Source organism: Pleurodeles waltl, chromosome 1_2 (genome assembly GCF_031143425.1).
Source record: "Pleurodeles waltl isolate 20211129_DDA chromosome 1_2, aPleWal1.hap1.20221129, whole genome shotgun sequence".
Lineage (NCBI taxonomy): Eukaryota > Metazoa > Chordata > Amphibia > Caudata > Salamandridae > Pleurodeles > Pleurodeles waltl.
In genome coordinates, this window is record NC_090437.1 from 186,906,700 (window position 1) to 186,925,233 (window position 18,534).

The window sequence follows — 18,534 nt, forward strand, 5'->3', positions numbered from 1 at the left end:
CACCAAGAACACAAGTCCAAGGGATTCCACCATCATAGTCCATGGACCACTGGGCCCAAAAGGCATGGGCGAGGCCCACACTCAGTACCCGAACAAGACAGAGAGAACACTGCTGGGGAATCAGATAGAAATAAAACAGGCACCTCAGGGGGAAGGGAAGGGGGGGCACCTCAGCTGGATGAGTGCACGACGCCAGATCCATGAGGGGGCTCCATGCCCACTGTTCAATCCTGGAAAGTGCAAAGCCACAGTCTCTCAAGTCTCTACAGTGGGTGGGTTGGCCACTGTTCAATCCTGGGGAGTGCAAAGCCACAGTCTCTCAAGTCTCTACAGTGGGTGGGTTGCCCACTGTTCAATCCTGGGGAGTGCAAAGCCACGGTCTCTCAAGTCTCTCCAGTGGGTGGTTTGCCCACTGTTCAATCCTGGGGAGTGCAAAGCCACAGTCTCTCAAGTCTCTACAGTGGGTGGGTTGCCCACTGCTGCATCCTGGGGAGTGCAAAGCCACAGTCTCTCAAGTGGATAACAGCCTCCACTGGTTCTGGAGGGGGCTTGGTGCCCAGAGTGCTTCATCCTGCCAAGGACAGAGGTAGTGGATGTAACTCTCCACTGGTTCTGGAGGGGGCTTGGTGCCCAGAGTGCTTCATCCTGCCTGTGGTGGCCTCAGTAGCATTGTAATCATTAGCACTCACTGTCATGCGGTGGTGCTGGCGGTCTTGTCCTGGGCAGCAGGGCTGCTGCTGGAGGTCTTGTCCTGGGCAGCGGGCTGCTGGCGGCCTTGTCCTGGGCAGCGGGGCTGCTGCTGGTGGTCTTGTCCTGGGCAGTGGGGCTGCTGGTGGTGGTCTTATCCTGGGCAGCGGGGCTGCTGCTGGCGGTCTTGTCCTGGTCAGCGGGGCTGCTGCTGGCGGTCTTGTCCCGGGCAGCGGGGCTGCTGCTGGTGGTCTTGTCCTGGGCAGCGGGGCTGCTGCTGGCGGTCTTGTCCTGGGCAGCGGGGCTGGTGGCGGTCTTGTCCTGGGCAGCGGGGCTGCTGGTGGCGGTCTTGTCCTGGGCAACAGGGCTGCTGGCGGTCTTGTCCGCCGTGCTGATCTTCCCAGACTTGCCGGTTTTACTGTGCCCCTTCCCCACCTTGGATGGTGTCGCAGCTGTCTCCACACTCCCAACTGTACCCCTGGGAGCGGCTTTGGTGGCTGATTTCTTTCCCCTCTCCCGCCGGGCACTGGTCAACTTTTTATGCTTGACAGGTGGGTGACTGTCCGTGCTCTGGCTCCTTGCCACACTGGCTGCCCTGCTGCCTGGTGCACTCCAGAAACTGGTGACTACTGGCACCACTGGTCCCACCGATGTTGTGGCTGAGGTGCTAGGTTGGGACCTGGAGAGTCGGACCGTAGGAGACTGAAGGGGTGGGGCAGGTGAGGGAAAGGAGTCAAGGTTGACAAGGAAAAGTTTCTTGGGAACACTGGGATGGGTAGATAGAGGGGGTTTGGGAGTGGAGGAAGAGGTAGTGGTTGTAGGAGGTGTATGTTTGCTGACTTTGGGGGAAGGTGCATGGGCGGGAGGCTGTCGTGAGGTGGATGGCTGTTGGGTGGGTGTGTGGCTGCGTTTGTGTACCTTGGTAGGTGGCCTCACAGACGCACTGGGAGAGGACACAGGGGACGTGTGAATGGTAGTGGGGGTGGGGACTGCACGTGAGCGGGGTGTGGTGGTGGGTATGCTGGTGATGGACGTAGTGGCTGAGGATGTAGTGCATGCAAATGTGAGTGGAGACGAGACAGAAAGGAAGGAGGGAGACAAGGAGGAGGGGGACACAGTGGAGGCAGTGGATGTTGGTGTGTCTGCATGTGTGTGATGCTTGCGTGAGTGCCTGTGGGATGTGTGGTGCTTATGTTTGCCAGAGCTTCCCTTGTGTGTTGAGGTGTGTGCATGCTGGTCTGATGGTGTGCTTGGGATAGGCTGAGGTACAGGGGTGTGGTCTGGGTGGAGGAAGTTGGAGGGGGAGGCTAGAGACAGGGACAATGGCTGCCATCAGTGCTGAGGCCAGAGTCTGAAAAGCTCGCTGAAGGGCTGCCTGACCAGAGTGAATGCCCTCCAGGTATGCATTGGTTTGTTGCAACTGCCTCTCTACACCCTGCATGGCGTTCAAAATGGTAGACTGCCCAACAGTGAGGGACCTGAGGAGGTCAATGGCCTCCTCACTGAGGGCAGCAGGCATGACTGGGGCAGGGGCTGAGGTGCCTGGTGCAGCGGGCACGGTCAAACACTGAGGGGCTGATGGGAGGGCGGTGCTGATAGGGGGGGTGGCGGCTGTACCTGTAGATGCGGGGGCACAGATGGGCCGACCACCGCAAGGGAGATCCCATCAGAGGAGGAGTCCATATCGCTGGTGTCAGCTCCTGTCCCCGCCGTGGAGCTCCCCTCGCCCTTCGTCCCACTTTTGAATTCAGACTCCATAGTGTTGACCTCCAAGGCCATGTGGGATGCAGCTCCCTCCTGCTCCGGTGCCACTGCTCCTCCGCCTGATGATGCTAATGCACACAAGAACAGGGAGACCACAAAAAGGGGGGGGGAGACTGAAGAAAGACATGTTGAGTGCTTGCAATACCGCTGCCGTTGGCGGACACGACAGACACAGAAGCCCCATGAACTACGGCGCGCAATTGGAGTCCACTATTCAATCCCAGGGACATGAGTTACAAGGAGGATGTTCCAGATGGAGGTGTTGTTGCAGCTGTGGACTCTGTGGACAGTGAAGACAAGGAAGCAGAAGAAGAGGACATCGACAACAGGAACACGGTGATCCTGCAATACTTCCAGTGAGACACAGGTAAGAAGACAACACTGCCTGCTACATCTGATTTAAATCTACTACCTCTCTACTGTCTGTCATTTTCACACAGTGTATGGTAACTGAGTTGTCACTTTCCCTTACAATTTCACAGATGTGGGTCCCACTGTGTGACATTGTCAACACCAGAGCAGTACGCGCTCTATGGCGACAAAAATGAAAAAACCCAGCACTCTCAAAACAACGTAATTTATGCATTGTGCTGATATGTTGTGGTTTAACCTTTTGCATTGCAGAGTTCAATCCTGAAAACATATTTTTAATATGCTTACAAATACTGTTCATGTGCAATGTATTGCTGCAGGTTTTCAGAGTGTGTTAGGGTGTGACCCCTTTCCAGGGCTTTCCAGAGACTTTCCCTGCAACATGCCTGGGCATGGTTCTGGGCTGGGCCAAGACTCTATAAAAGAGAGCCAGCCCAACTCCCACTGCTTACTATTCAGAGATCCCGGTGCAGAGCAGCAGCTTCTTCCTGAGCTCCTGTCCCGGTGGCCTATTTGGATCTTCCAGTCTTCTGCCCTTCATCCTTCATTGGTGATCATTGTTCCAGGCGGTAAGACGGTGGTTGGACTGTTCCGACACCGTTATTGAGAATTTTCATATTCTTGGTTTAATTCTTAAATGAGTAACAGATTGCTTGCGCGCTACCATTTCTTGACATTTATATGATAGTTTACAAATAGGCAAGACGCGCGATTTGTTTCATAAAAGTTTGACTTTGTTCTTCATTGCGTGCTAACATTTCTTGACATTGGCATGGTGGATTAAGAATCGGCAAGACGCGCGATTCGTTTTATGGTGTTTAAACATTGTTGTCCATTGCGCGCTACTATTTCTTGACATTTACATGATGTTTTACGAATTGGCAAGACGCGCAACTCGTTTCATGAGGGTTTAACTTTGTTGTTCATTGCGCGCTATTATTTCTTGACATTTACATGGTGGCTTAAGAATCAGCAAAAGAAGCGCGATTTGTTTCATTGTACTTTGATCTTGTTATTTATTGTGAGCTGTTATTTCTTGACATTTACATCGTGTTTTACGAATGGGCAAGACGCGCGATTCGATTAATGATGATTTTACTTTGATATTCATTGCATGCTACCATTTCTTGGTATTTTACATGGTGACACTCGAATCGGCAAGATGCACGATTCTCTCCTCGAGTTTATTTCATGTTGTTTATTGTATGCCACTATTCTAAGATATTTATTATGTAATATTCGAGTTGACAAGTTATGTGATTTGTTTCCTGAATCCATATTGTGTTATTCATGGTGCACAATCCTTTTATTGTGTTTACTATATATATATATATATATATATATATATATATATATATATATATATATATCTGCAATATGTGCAATTTGTGTTGAAACATTTTAAGAGTACACAGAAGGCCAGAGTGTCTAGATGCAATATTGTATGGTCCTAGTATACATTCTCAAAACAGGATTTATATGACTGGTTTAAAATTTAGTCAGAATGTTTTTTCTGATTCTCATGTAAAGGAAAGTACTTGAATAAGAAATTTTTCATTTAATTCATCTTGATTCCCTTACAGGTATCCGGCCATCTTGAAACGTAGTCATTTTAAACTTAACTCTTAGATTTTTCATGTTTTCAGATTGACTAGGCTTAGAATCATAGTCTAGTATTGATTTCAGGAAATATAATTTTCATATTGTGTGTTCTAAACTTTTTCTTACTACAGGTCTCCTTCCCAGCTGTTCCCTTCCTAATCCCCTCTTCCCCTCTTGAACTCTCTCAGTCTCTGTGATTTATCTATCAGAGTCTTGGAGCTGTTCAGTGGTGGACGTGTTGGGAATGTGCACAGACCCCGAGGATCTGGTGACTCTGACAGAATAGTGAGCCCACAAATTATTATCCTCCTGGCTTGTGTATGTTCTCAGCATGGCCACGCTAGACGAGTTAGTCAAGGCTATCACCCAGCTCCAAGCAGAGGTGATATCATCCAAAGAATTGACAACTAGCTTAGCAGAGAGAGTGAGTCAGTTGCAAGATAAGGTAGAGAAGAAGGAACAAAGACCCACAGGTGTGTCTTGGCCAGGTACTTCTTCTCAGGCTTCTGGAAGTAATCCGATTTCCCTAAATGTTCCTTCTGCAATTCCTTTAGCTCCCCCAGAACGTTTCTCAGGTGACCCTTTGAAAGCGCAATCTTTCCTGGTTCAAGTGGAACTACACTTCACCTGCAGACCAAATACTTTCCCCAATGCCCAGTCCAAAGTAGCTTTCTTGTTATCATATCTGTCTGGGGATGCAGCTACTTGGGCAATTCCTCTTGTGCGTAAAAAAAGTCCCTTGTTGTACAACTGCAGAAATTTTGTTCGTGAATTTGAGAGAGTTTTTGATCGTAGAACTGTAACACAGTCAGCAGATCGTGAATTATTAGATTTACGCCAAGGGAATCAAGACCTAGTGTCGTATTTAGCCAACTTTAACCGGCTGGTTGCCGAGACAGCCTGGCCTGAAGAAAAACAAGCGGTCTTGTTTTACAAGGGACTCAAAGAGGAACTAAAAGATATCTTAGCGCAAATCGACCCACAACCTACAGACTGTCAATAATTAATAAATCTTGTCTTGAGACTTGATCATTGTTTAGCAGAACGTAAAGGAACGCGCAAAAAGATTGAAAAATATTCATGTCGCGTTCATGATAACAGAGACTCAAGAACTCCGAAAGAAAGAACGCCGGAACCGATGGAAATTGGAACCATCAGAAGACATTTGACCAAAGATGAAAAGAACCTACGCAGGAAAAATGGACAATGTCTTTATTGTGGGCGAAAAGGTCATTTTGCCAAAGATTGTCCAATCAAACCAAAGAACAAGCAAGGTCCAGTTCAGAAGGTCGCAGCCAATGCACCAGTCGAGTTGGAAAACTAAAACACCCAAGGTGCAGAGAAGGGTTGCTCTTGGGTGTCACCATGTACCCTTAACAATTTAGACATCTTAAACTGGAAATTAGAGTTCAGGTCAAGAAAAAGATCTATTTAAAAAAAGCTCTAGTCTATTCTGGGGCTACTGGGAACTTTGTTGATGTCCAATTGGTTCGTGCATGGGGGATCCCATGTATTGAAAAGAAGACCCCAGAAATCATCCAGGTAGTCGACTGAAAACTCTTGACTGGAGGTCCGGTAACTCTTCAGACTATCCCCTTGTCGATGATTTGTGAAGATAAGAATCAAAGAAAGAAACATAAGGAGAAAATCATCCTTGACGTGATCCATGCTCCCCAATATGGGATTATCCCCGGCTTGCCATGGTTAACTCATCACAATCAAGAGATCAATTGGGCAGAACGAAAAATTGCGTTCTCATCTGCGCTATGTAACACACAATGTCTCCAAAAGATTCAAGTACCAAAAGTTTGCAACTCTTACATAGCTACTGCCGCGGAGAAAGAAATTCAGCTGCCCAAACAGTATTCATCTTACAAAGATGTATTTGATGAGAAAGGAGCAGAGACTCTACCTCCTCATAGATCTTATGACTGTCAAATTGATCTAGCCCCAGGTGCGATACTTCCCAACTGTCGTGTATATGCCCTGTCAGAACATGAAAATCAACATTTACGAAAATACCTAGATACATTTTTAGAGAATGGCTTCATTCGCCCCTCTAAGTCTCCTGCAGCTTCGCCTTTGTTTTTTGTTCCAAAAGCTAATGGAGAACTTCAAACTTGCATCGACTATAGGGGTTTGAACAAAGTCACCATCAAGAATAAATATCCTTTACCCCTAATTCCGTTCTTATTTGAACAAGTAAAGAGAGCAAAAATCTACACGAAGCTTGACCTTCGAGGTGCTTATCATTTGGTCAGAATGAGAGAGGGTGACGAATGGAAAACAGCGTTCAAGACAAGATATGGCCTTTTTGAATACATTGTCATGCCTTTTGGTCTGTGTAATGCTCCAGCTGCATTTCAATTTTTCTTGAATGACGTTCTTAGAGAGTACCTCGACATATTTGCCATAGTCTACATCAATGACATTTTCATCTACTCAGACAATGAAAACGAACATGTCCAACATGTCAAGAAAATTCTTGCAGCCCTTCCAAAATACCATTTATATTGCAAATTAACCAAGTGTGAGTTTCATGTTACCACAGTTGAGTTTTTAGGGGTTATTCTTACCCCTCAAGGTATGGTGATGGCAGAAAAGAAAGTAAAAGCTGTATCTGATTGGCCCACCCCAAAGACTGTTCGTGATGTACAATGTTTCCTGGGGTTTGCAAATTTTTACCGGAGGTTCATAAATCATTTCTCCCAGACAGTGGCTCCAATCACTAAGCTACTAAGAAAGAAAGAAAAGTTTGTATGGTCTCCAGAAGCTGATCAAGCCTTCTCGACTTTGAAGGAAGCTTTCTCCACTGCCCCAGTCTTGACTCATCCTGATGCGAATCAACCTTACATAGTGGAAGCTGATGCATCAGATGTAGCAATAGGAACCGTCTTAGCACAACGAAATAAAGACAGTGGTCAACTTCATCCTGTAACTTATATGTCTCGGAAGTTGAACGAAGCCGAACAGAACTATGTCATTGCTGAAAAAGAGCTTCTGGCGATTCGTGACGCCTTTAAAGAATGGAAACATCATTTGTTGGGTGCCAAATACACTGTCACAGTATATACTGATCATCGTAATCTTCAATTCATGAGTTCCGACAGACTTTTGACCCCTCGGCAATTACGCTGGATGCTTTTTTTTGCCGAATTTGATTTTGTAGTAACCTTCCAGCCTGGTAAAGATAATCGCAAGGCTGATGCCTTGTCCCGTCAATTGTCTACCACGTTGCCTGCATTTCAACCCTCCAGAGCTATCATTGACCCTGACAAGGTTCTATGTATCACAAAAACTGAAGATTTCTTTGAAGAAATTTGCAACTCTTTCACTGTTGAAAAATGGCAAACATGGGCCCAAGCAGATCCCAAAAGGTCAATCAAGCAAGGTTTACCATATCATGACGCTCGTTTGTTCGTACCCACTACCAAACTTCGCAAGATAGTGTTTCATTGGTTGCATGTTATACCTACGGCAGGTCAACCAGGTACTCCTAAAACTCTTGAACTGATCCAACGCTATTTTTGGTGGCCTACCCTAACAAAAGATATAAAAGCAATGGTAAACAACTGTGAAGTTTGTGCTCGCATTAAAACAAGTCATTCAAAACCAAAAGGGTTGTTCCATCCACTTCCAACCCCAAGTCGTCCATGGGAGCACATTTCTTTAGACTTTATTACCGGTCTGCCCGTGGTTCAACAGCATTCAGTAATTCTGGTGGTAGTAGATAGTCTCAAGAAATATGGACATTTCATCACCTGTAAAAAATTGCCCACTTCTGGTGAATTGGCAACTATTTTACTGAACAGAGTGGTTCGTTATCATGGACTGCCAAAGGTTATTCTCTCCGATCGGGGATCACAATTTTCCTCCAATTTCTGTAAGACATGGTGTAAAACACTCCAAGTGACATCTACACTATCTACTAGTCACCATCCTCAAACAGATGGTCAAACGGAGAGACTAAATCAGACTTTGAAACAATACCTACGTGCCTACGCTGAAAAGGCACTTCATTCTTGGACATCTATGCTCTGGTTAGCTGAGTAAGCTTACAATAACTCATTCCACACTTCTATTGGCGTTACACCCTTTTTTGGTTTATTTGGCTATCATCCTGACACCTTGCCCATCACAATTCCTCAAGAAAGTTCTCTTACTCCAGCTGTGTCAGAAACCATTCAGCATTTACATCAAACCCAGAAACTGATTCAACAGCATTTAGAAAAAGCCAAACAAAAATATAAAAGGCATTATGACAAGAAACATTGTGAGGGACCGCAATATCAACCAGGTGACAAAGTGTGGCTTTCCACAAAACATATAGGGGGTTATTACAACTTTGGAGGAGGTGTTAATCCTTCCCAAAAGTGACGGTAAAGTGACGGATATACCACCAGCCGTATTACGAGTCCATTATATCCTATGGAACTCGTAATACGGCTGGTGGTATATCCGTCACATTTGGGACCGATTAACACCTCCTCCAAAGTTGTAATAACCCCCATAGACTTCAAGATGAAGCACATGTTTAACCCCAAATTCATAGGTCCTTATACTGTCCTTCAGCAAATCAGTCCGGTGACCTATAAACTACAATTGCCCAGATCCTTACGGATTCATAAAGTGTTCCACACTTCCCTCTTGAAAAAGGCAGTCCAAAAGGTCCACCCTTATCCAGCTCCTGTTCTAGTACAAGAGGAAGAAGAATACAAAGTCAAGAAAGTGTTGGATTCTAAACTGAGAGGGCGTAATCTATGGTACTTAATCTCATGGAAAGGTTCTGGTCTTGAAAGTAACTCATGGGTTTCTGCATCTGATGTTCATGCTCCAGTACTTGAGAGACGCTTTCATAATCCTATTCCAAGCAAACCAGGCCCTAGAGCGCGTCTGGGAGAGGGGAGTACTGTCAACACCAGAGCAGTACGCGCTCTATTGGCGACAAAAATGCAAAAACCCAGCACTCTCAAAACAACTTAATTTATGCATTGTGCTGATATGTTGTGGTTTAACCTTTTGCATTGCAGAGTTAAATCCTGAAAACTTATTTTTAATATGCTTACAAATACTGTTCCTTTGCAATGTATTGCTGCTGGTTTTCAGAGTGTGTTAGGGTGTGGCCCCTTTCCAGGGCCTTCCAGAGACTTTCCCTGCAACATGCCTGGGCGTGGTTCTGGGCTGGGCCAAGACTCTATAAAAGAGAGCCAGCCCAACTCACAGTGCTCACTATTCAGAGGTCCCGGTGCAGAGCAACAGCTTCTTCCTGAGCTCCTGTCCCGGCGGCCTATTTGGATCTTCCAGTCTTCTGCCCTTCATCCTTCATTGGTGATCATTGTTCCAGGCGGTAAGACGGTGGTTGGACTGTTCCGACGCCGTTATTGAGAATTTCCATATTCTTGGTTCAATTATTAACTGAGTAACAGATTGCTTGCGCGCTACCATTTCTTGACATTTATATGATAGTTTACAAATAGGCAAGACGCGCGATTTGTTTCATATAAGTTTGACTTTGCTATTCATTGCGTGCTACCATTTCTTGGCATTGGCATGATGGCTTAAGAATCGGCAAGATGCGCAATTCGTTTTATGAACGTTTATGGTGTTTAAACATTGTTTAAACATTGTTGTCCATTGCGCGCTACTATTTCTTGACATTTACATGATGTTTTACGAATTGGCAAGACGCGCAACTCGTTTCATGAGGATTTAACTTTGTTGTTCATTGCGCGCTACCATTTCTTGACATTTACATGGTGGCTTAAGAATCAGCAAAAGAAGCGCGATTCGTTTCATTGTACTTTGATCTTGTTATTTATTGTGAGCTGTTATTTCTTGACATTTACATCGTGTTTTACGAATCGGCAAGACACGTGATTCGATTAATGATGATTTGACTTTGATATTCATTGCGTGCTACCATTTCTTGGTATTTTACATGGTGACACTCGAATCGGCAAGACACACAATTCTCTCCTCGAGTTTATTTCATGTTGTTTATTGTATGCCACTATTCTAAGATATTTATTATGTAATATTTGTGTTGACAACTTATGTGATTTGTTTCCTGAATCCATATTGTGTTATTCATGGTGCACAATCCTTTTATGGTGTTTACTATATATATATATCTGCAATATGCGCAATTTGTGTTGAAACATTTGAAGAGTACACAGAAGGCCAGAGTTTCTAGATGCAATATTGTATGGTCCTAGTATACGTTCTCAAAACAGGATTTATATGACTGGTTTAAAATTTAGTCAGAATGTTTTTTCTGATTCTCATGTAAAGGAAAGTACTTGAATAAGAAAGTTTTCATTTAATTCATCTTGATTCCCTTACAGGTATCCGGCCATCTTGAAACGTAGTCATTTTAAACTTAACTCTTAGATTGTTCATGTTTTCAGAGTGACTAGGCTTAGAATCATAGTCTAGTATTGATTTCAGGAAATATAATTTTCATATTGTGTGTTCTAACCTTTTTCTTACTACAGGTCTCCTTCCCAGCTGTTCCCTTCCTAATCCCCTCTTCCCCTCTTGAGCTCTCTCAGTCTCTGTGATTTATCTATCAGAGTCTTGGAGCTGTTCAGTGCTGGACGTGTTGGGAACATGCACAGACACCGAGGATCTGGTGACTCTGACAGAATAGTGTGCCCACAAATTATTATCCTCCTGGCTTGTGTATGTTCTGAGCATGGCCATGCTAGACGAGTTAGTCAAGGCTATCACCCAGCTCCAAGCAGAGGTGGTATCATCCAAAGAATTGACAACTAGCTTAGCAGAGAGAGTGAGTCAGTTGCAAGATAAGGTAGAGAAGAAGGAACAAAGACCCACAGGTGTGTCTTGGCCAGGTACTTCTTCTCAGGCTTCCGGAAGTAATTCGATTTCCCTAAATGTTCCTTCTGCAATTCCTTTAGCTCCCCCAGAATGTTTCTCAGGTGACCCTTTGAAAGTGCAATCTTTCCTGGTTCAAGTGGAACTACACTTCACCTGCAGACCAAATACTTTCCCCGATGCCCAGTCCAAAGTAGCTTTCTTGTTATCATATCTGTCTGGGGATGCAGCTACTTGGGCAATTACTCTTGTGCGTAAAAATAGTCCCTTGTTCTACAACTGGAGAAATTTTGTTCGTGAATTTGAGAGAGTTTTTGATCGTAGAACTGTAACACAGTGAGCAGATCGTGAATTATTAGATTTACGCAAAGGGAATCAAGACCTAGTGTCGTATTTAGCCAACTTTAACCGGCTGGTTGCCGAGACATCCTGGCCTGAAGAAAAACAAGCGGTCTTGTTTTACAAGGGACTCAAAGAGGAACTAAAAGATATCTTAGCGCAAATCGACCCACAACCTACAGACTGTCAAGAATTAATAAATCTTGTCTTGAGACTTGATCATCGTTTAGCAGAAGGTAAAGGAACGCGCAAAAAGATTGAAAAATATTCATGTCGCGTTCATGATAACAGAGACTCAAGAACTCCGAAAGAAAGAACGCCGGAACCGATGGAAATTGGAACCATCAGAAGACCTTTGACCAAAGATGAAAAGAACCTACGCAGAAAAAATGGACAATGTCTTTATTGTGGGCGAAAAGGTCATTTTACCAAAGATTGTCCAATCAAACCAAAGAACAAGCAAGGTCCAGTTCAGAAGGTCGCAGCCAATGCACCAGTCGAGTTGGAAAACTAAAACACCCAAGATGCAGAGAAGGGTTGCTCTTGGGTGTCACCATGTACCCTTCACAATTTATACATCTTAAACTGGAAATAAGAGTTCAGGTCAAGAAAAAGATCTGTTTCAAAAAAGCTCTAGTCTATTCTGGGGCTCCTGGGAACTTTGTTGATGTCCAATTGGTTTGTGCATGGGGGATCCCATGTATTGAAAAGAAGACCCCAGAAATCATCCAGGCAGTCGATTGAAAACTCTTGACTGGAGGTCCGGTAACTCTTCAGACTATCCCCTTGTCGATGATTTGTGCAGATAAGAATCAAAGAAAGAAACATAAAGAGAAAATCATCCTTGACGTGATCCATGCTCCCCAATATGGGATTATCCCCGGCTTGCCATGGTTAACTCATCACAATCCAGAGATCAATTGGGCAGAACGAAAAATCGTGTTCTCATCTGCGCTATGTAACGCACAATGTCTCCAAAAGATTCAAGTACCAAAAGTTTGCAACTCTTACATAGCTACTGCCGCAGAGAAAGAAATTCAGCTGCCTAAACAGTATTCATCTTACAAAGATGTATTTGATGAGACAGGAGCAGAGACTCTACCTCCTCATAGATCTTATGACTGTCAAATTGATCTAGCCCCAGGTGTGATACTTCCCAACTGTCGTGTATATGCCCTGTCAGAACATGAAAATCAACATTTACGAAAATACCTAGATCAATTTTTAGAGAATGGCTTCATTCGCCCCTCTAAGTCTCCTGCAGCTTCGCCTTTGTTTTTTGTTACAAAAGCTAATGGAGAACTTTGAACTTGCATCGACTATAGGGGTTTGAACAAAGTCACCATCAAGAATAAATATCCTTTACCCCTAATTCCGGTCTTATTTGAACAAGTAAAGAAAGCAAAAATCTACACGAAGCTTGACCTTCAAGGTGCTTATCATTTGGTCAGAATGAGAGAGGGTGACGAATGGAAAACAGCGTTCAAGACAAGATATGGCCTTTTTGAATACATCGTCAGGCCTTGTGGTCTGTGTAATGCTCCAGCAGCTTTTCAATTTTTCTTGAATGACGTTCTTAGAGAGTACCTCGACATATTTGCCATAGTCTACATCAATGACATTTTCATCTACTCAGACAATGAAAACGAACATGTCCAACATGTCAAGAAAATTCTTGCAGCCCTTCCAAAACACCATTTATATTGCAAATTAACCAAGTGTGAGTTTCATGTAACCACAGTTGAGTTTTTAGGGGTTATTTTTACCCCTCAAGGTATGGTGATGGCAGAAAAGAAAGTAAAAGCCGTATCTGATTGGCCCACCCCAAAGACTGTTCGTGATGTACAATGTTTCCTGGGGTTTGCAAATTTTTACCAGAGGTTCATAAATCATTTCTCCCAGACAGTGGCTCCAATCACTAAGCTACTAAGAAAGAAAGAAAAGTTTGTATGGTCTCCAGAAGCTGATCAAACCTTCTCTACTTTGAAGGAAGCTTTCTCCACTGCCCCAGTCTTGACTCATCCTGATGCGAATCAACCTTTCATAGTGGAAGCTGATGCTTCAGATGTAGCAATAGGAACCGTCTTAGCACAACGAAATAAAGACACTGGTCAACTTCATCCTGTAGCTTATATGTCTCGGAAGTTGAACGAAGCCGAACAGAACTATGTCATTGCTGAAAAAGAGCTTCTGGCGATTCGTGACGCCTTTAAAGAATGGAAACATCATTTGTTGGGTGCCAAATACACTGTCACAGTATATACTGATCATCGTAATCTTCAATTCATGAGTTCCGCCAGACTTTTGACCCCTCGGCAATTACGCTGGATGCTTTTTTTTGCCGAATTTGATTTTATAGTAACCTTCCGGCCTGGTAAAGATTATCGCAAGGCCGACGCCTTCTCCCGTCAAGAGTCTACCACGTTGCCTGCATTTCAACCCTCCAGAGATATCATTGACCCTGACAAGGTTCTATGTATCATAAAAAAACTGAAGATTTCTTTGAAGAAATTCGCAACTCTTTCACTGTTGAAAAATGGCAAACATGGGCCCAAGCAGATCCCAAAAGGTCAATCAAGCAAGGTTTACCCTTTCATGATGCTCGTTTGTTCGTACCCACTACCAAACTTCGCAAGATAGTGTTTCATTGGTTGCATGTTATACCTACGGCAGGTCACCCAGGTACTCCGAAAACTCTTGAACTGATCCAACGCTATTTTTGGTGGCCTACCCTAACAAAAGATATAAAAGCAATGGTAAACAACTGTGAAGTTTGTGCTCACATTAAAACAAGTCATTCAAAACCAAAAGGGTTGTTCCATCCACTTCCAACCCCAAGTCGTCCATGGGAGCACATTTCTTTAGACTTTATTACCGGTGTGCCAGTGGTTCAACAGCATTCAGTAATTCTGGTGGTAGTAGATAGTCTCAAGAAATATGGACATTTCATCGCCTGTAAAAAATTGCCCACTTCTGGTGAATTGGCAACTATTTTACTGAACAGAGTGGTTCGTTATCATGGACTGCCAAAGGTTATCCTCTCCGATCGGGGATCACAATTTTCCTCCAATTTCTGGAAGACATGGTGTAAAACACTCCAAGTGACATCTACGCTATCTACTAGTCACCATCCTCAAACAGATGGTCAAACAGAGAGACTAAATCAGACTTTGAAACAATACCTACGTGCCTACGCTGAAAAGGCACTTCATTCTTGGACATCTATGCTCTGGTTAGCTGAGTTAGCTTACAATAACTCATTCCACACTTCTATTGGCGTTACACCCTTTTTTGGTTTATTTGGCTATCATCCTGACACCTTGCCCATCACAATTCCTCAAGAAAGTTCTCTTACTCCAGCTGTGTCAGAAACCATTCAGCATTTACATCAAACCCAGAAACTGATTCAACAGCATTTAGAAAAAGCCAAACAAAAATATAAAAGGCATTATGACAAGAAACATTGTGAGGGACCGCAATATCAACCAGGTGACAAAGTGTGGCTTTCCACAAAACATATAGGGGGTTATTACAACTTTGGAGGAGGTGTTCATCCGTCCCAAAAGTGACAGTAAAGTGACGGATATACCACCAGCCGTATTACGAGTCCATTATATCCTATGGAACTCGTAATACGTCTGGGGGTATATCCGTCACATTTGAGACCGATTAACACCTCCTCCAAAGTTTTAATTACCCCCATAGACTTCAAGAAGAAGCACATGTTTAACCCCAAATTCATAGTACCTTATACTGTCCTTCAGCAAATCAGTCCGGTGACCTATAAACTACAATTGCCCAGATCCTTACGGATTCATCCAGTGTTCCACACTTCCCTCTTGAAAAAGGCAGTCCAAAAGGTCCACCCTCATCCAGCCCCTGTTATAGTACAAGGGGAAGAAGAATACGAAGTCAAGAAAGTGTTGGATTCTAAACTGAGAGGGCGTAATCTACGGTACTTAATCTCATGGAAAGGTTCTGGTCTTGAAAGTAACTCATGGGTTTCCGCATCTGATGTTCATGCTCCAGTACTTGAGAGATGCTTTCATCATCTTAATCCAAGCAAACCAGGCCCTAGAGCACGTCTGGGAGAGGGGAGTACTGTCAACACCAGAGCAGTACGCGCTCTATTGGCGACAAAAATGCAAAAACCCAGCACTCTCAAAACAACGTAATTTATGCATTGTGCTGATATGTTGTGGTTTAACCTTTTGCATTGCAGAGTTCAATCCTGAAAACTTATTTTTAATATGCTTACAAATACTGTGCCTTTGCAATGTATTGCTGCAGGTTTTCAGAGTGTGTTAGGGTGTGGCCCCTTTCCAGGGCCTTCCAGAGATTTTCCCTGCTACATGCCTGGGCGTGGTTATGGGCTGGGCCAAGACTCTATAAAAGAGAGCCAGCCCAACTCACAGTGCTCACTATTCAGAGGTCCCTGTGCAGAGCAACAGCTTCTTCCTGAGCTCCTGTCCCGGCGGCCTATTTGATCTTCCAGTCTTCTGCCCTTCATCCTTCATTGGTGATCATTGTTCCAGGCGGTAAGACGGTGGTTGGACTGTTCCGACGCCGTTATTGAGAATTTTCATATTCTTGGTTCAATTCTTAAATGAGTAACAGATTGCTTGCGCGCTACAATTTCTTGACATTTATATTATAGTTTACAAATAGGCAAGACGCGCGATTTGTTTCATAAAAGTTTGACTTTGTTCTTCATTGCGTGCTACCATTTCTTGACATTTGCATGATGGCTTAAGAATCGGCAAGACGAGCAATTCGTTTTATGGTATTTAAACATTGTTGTCCATTGCGCGCTATTATTTCTTGACATTTACATGATGTTTTACGAATTGGCAAGACGCGCAACTCGTTTCATGAGGATTTAACTTTGTTGTTCATTGCGCGCTACCATTTCTTGACATTTACATGGTGGCTTAAGAATCGGCAAAAGAAGCGCGATTCGTTTCATTGTACTTTGATCTTGTTATTTATTGTGAGCTGTTATTTCTTGACATTTACATCGTGTTTTACGAATCGGCAAGACATGCGATTCGATTAATGATGATTTGACTTTGATATTCACTGCGTGCTACCATTTCTTGGTATTTTACATGGTGACACTCGAATCGGCAAGACACACGATTCTCTCCTCGAGTTTATTTCATGTTGTTTATTGTATGCCACTATTCTAAGATATTTATTATGTAATATTTGAGTTGACAAGTTATGTGATTTGTTTCCTGAATCCATATTGTGTTATTCATGGTGCACAATCCTTTTATGGTGTTTACTATATAATAATATATATATATCTATATATCTGCAATATGCGCAATTTGTGTTGAAACATTTGAAGAGTACACAGAAGGCCAGAGTTTCTAGATGCAATATTGTATGGTCCTAGTATACATTCTCAAAACAGGATTTATATGACTGGTTTAAAATTTAGTCAGAATGTTTTTTCTGATTCTCATGTAAAGGAAAGTACTTGAATAAGAAAGTTTTCATTTAATTCATCTTAATTCCCTTACAGGTATCCGGCCATCTTGAAACTTAGTCATTTTAAACTTAACTCTTATATTGTTCATGTTTTCAGAGTGATTAGGCTTAGAATCATAGTCTAGTATTGATTTCAGGAGATGTAATTTTCATATCGTGTGTTCTAACCTTTTTCTTACTACAGGTCTCCTTCCCAGCTGTTCCCTTCCTAATCCCCTTTTCCCCTCTTGATCTCTCTCAGTCTCTGTGATTTATCTTTCAGAGTCTTGGAGCTGTTCAGTGGTGGACGTGTTGGGAACGTGCACAGACCCAGAGGATCTGGTGACTCTGACAGACATCTGCTTTGTTTCCTCATGGACTAGAGCTGTGTGACATAGGTATGTTCACATTACATTTGAAAGAGCATTTTGCCACTGTAATTGCTAATACACTATTTTGAAATCACAGACAGACTCCTGATTGTTTTGTGCTGTAAGGGTGTTTATTTAAGTGCTCAATATTGGAGGGGGTTGTAAAATGGTGAGGGGTGATGGTGGAGGAATGTCCATGGCAGAATCCAGTCTATTAGTCTCACAGGTGCATTGTCCTAAGGGGCATAGGAAGTGGAGCTGGGGCAGTTTAAGGATGGACAGGGTGATAAGGTGGGACAAAAGGATGACAATCAGGGTGTTCTAATTTCTTGGCGGGGTCTTGGCATCGTTCTCTGTCTTTGTCCTGGATCTCAGAGACTGTTTGCGGGGTGGTTCTCCCTCTGCAGGGGGTGGGGTGCTGGTGTGGTGGTCCTGTGGTGGTGTCTCCTGTCCACTAGCGCAGGTGGAGGTGGTGGGCAGTTCATCGTCCAGGGTAGTGTCAGGGGCCCCTTGATGTGCCACAGTGTCCCTCCTGGTGTTGACGAGTTCCTTCGGCACCCCTACAATGGTGCCAAGGGTGGAATTGATGGATTTGAGTTCCTCCCTGAACCCCAAATACTGTTCCTCCTGCAGCCGCTGGGTCTCCTGAAACTTGGCCAGTACCGTTGTCATCGTCTCCTGGGAATGGTGGTAGGCTCCCATGATGTTGGAGAGGGCTTCGTGGAGAGTGGGTTCCCTGGGCCTGTCCTCCCCTTGTCGCACACCAGCCCTCCCAGTTCCCCTGTGTTCCTGGGCCTCTGTCCCCTGAACCGTGTGCCCACTGCCACTGCCCCCAGGTCCCTGGTGTTGTTGGGGTGGTGGGTTAGCCTGGTTTCCCTGTAGTGGTGGACACACTGCTGATTGACGTGTCCTGGGGACAGAGGTATGGGCCCGATGGGTGGGTGCTGTGCTGGTGTTTCCAGAGGGGAGAAGCTCTGTAGTGGCTTGTGCCAGTGTGAGGGGAACCGACTGTCCCGAGGTCCCAGATGGGCCGGGCTGGTCATCTAGATCCAGTTGGACAGAGTTGCTGTCATCACTGTGGGCCTCTTCT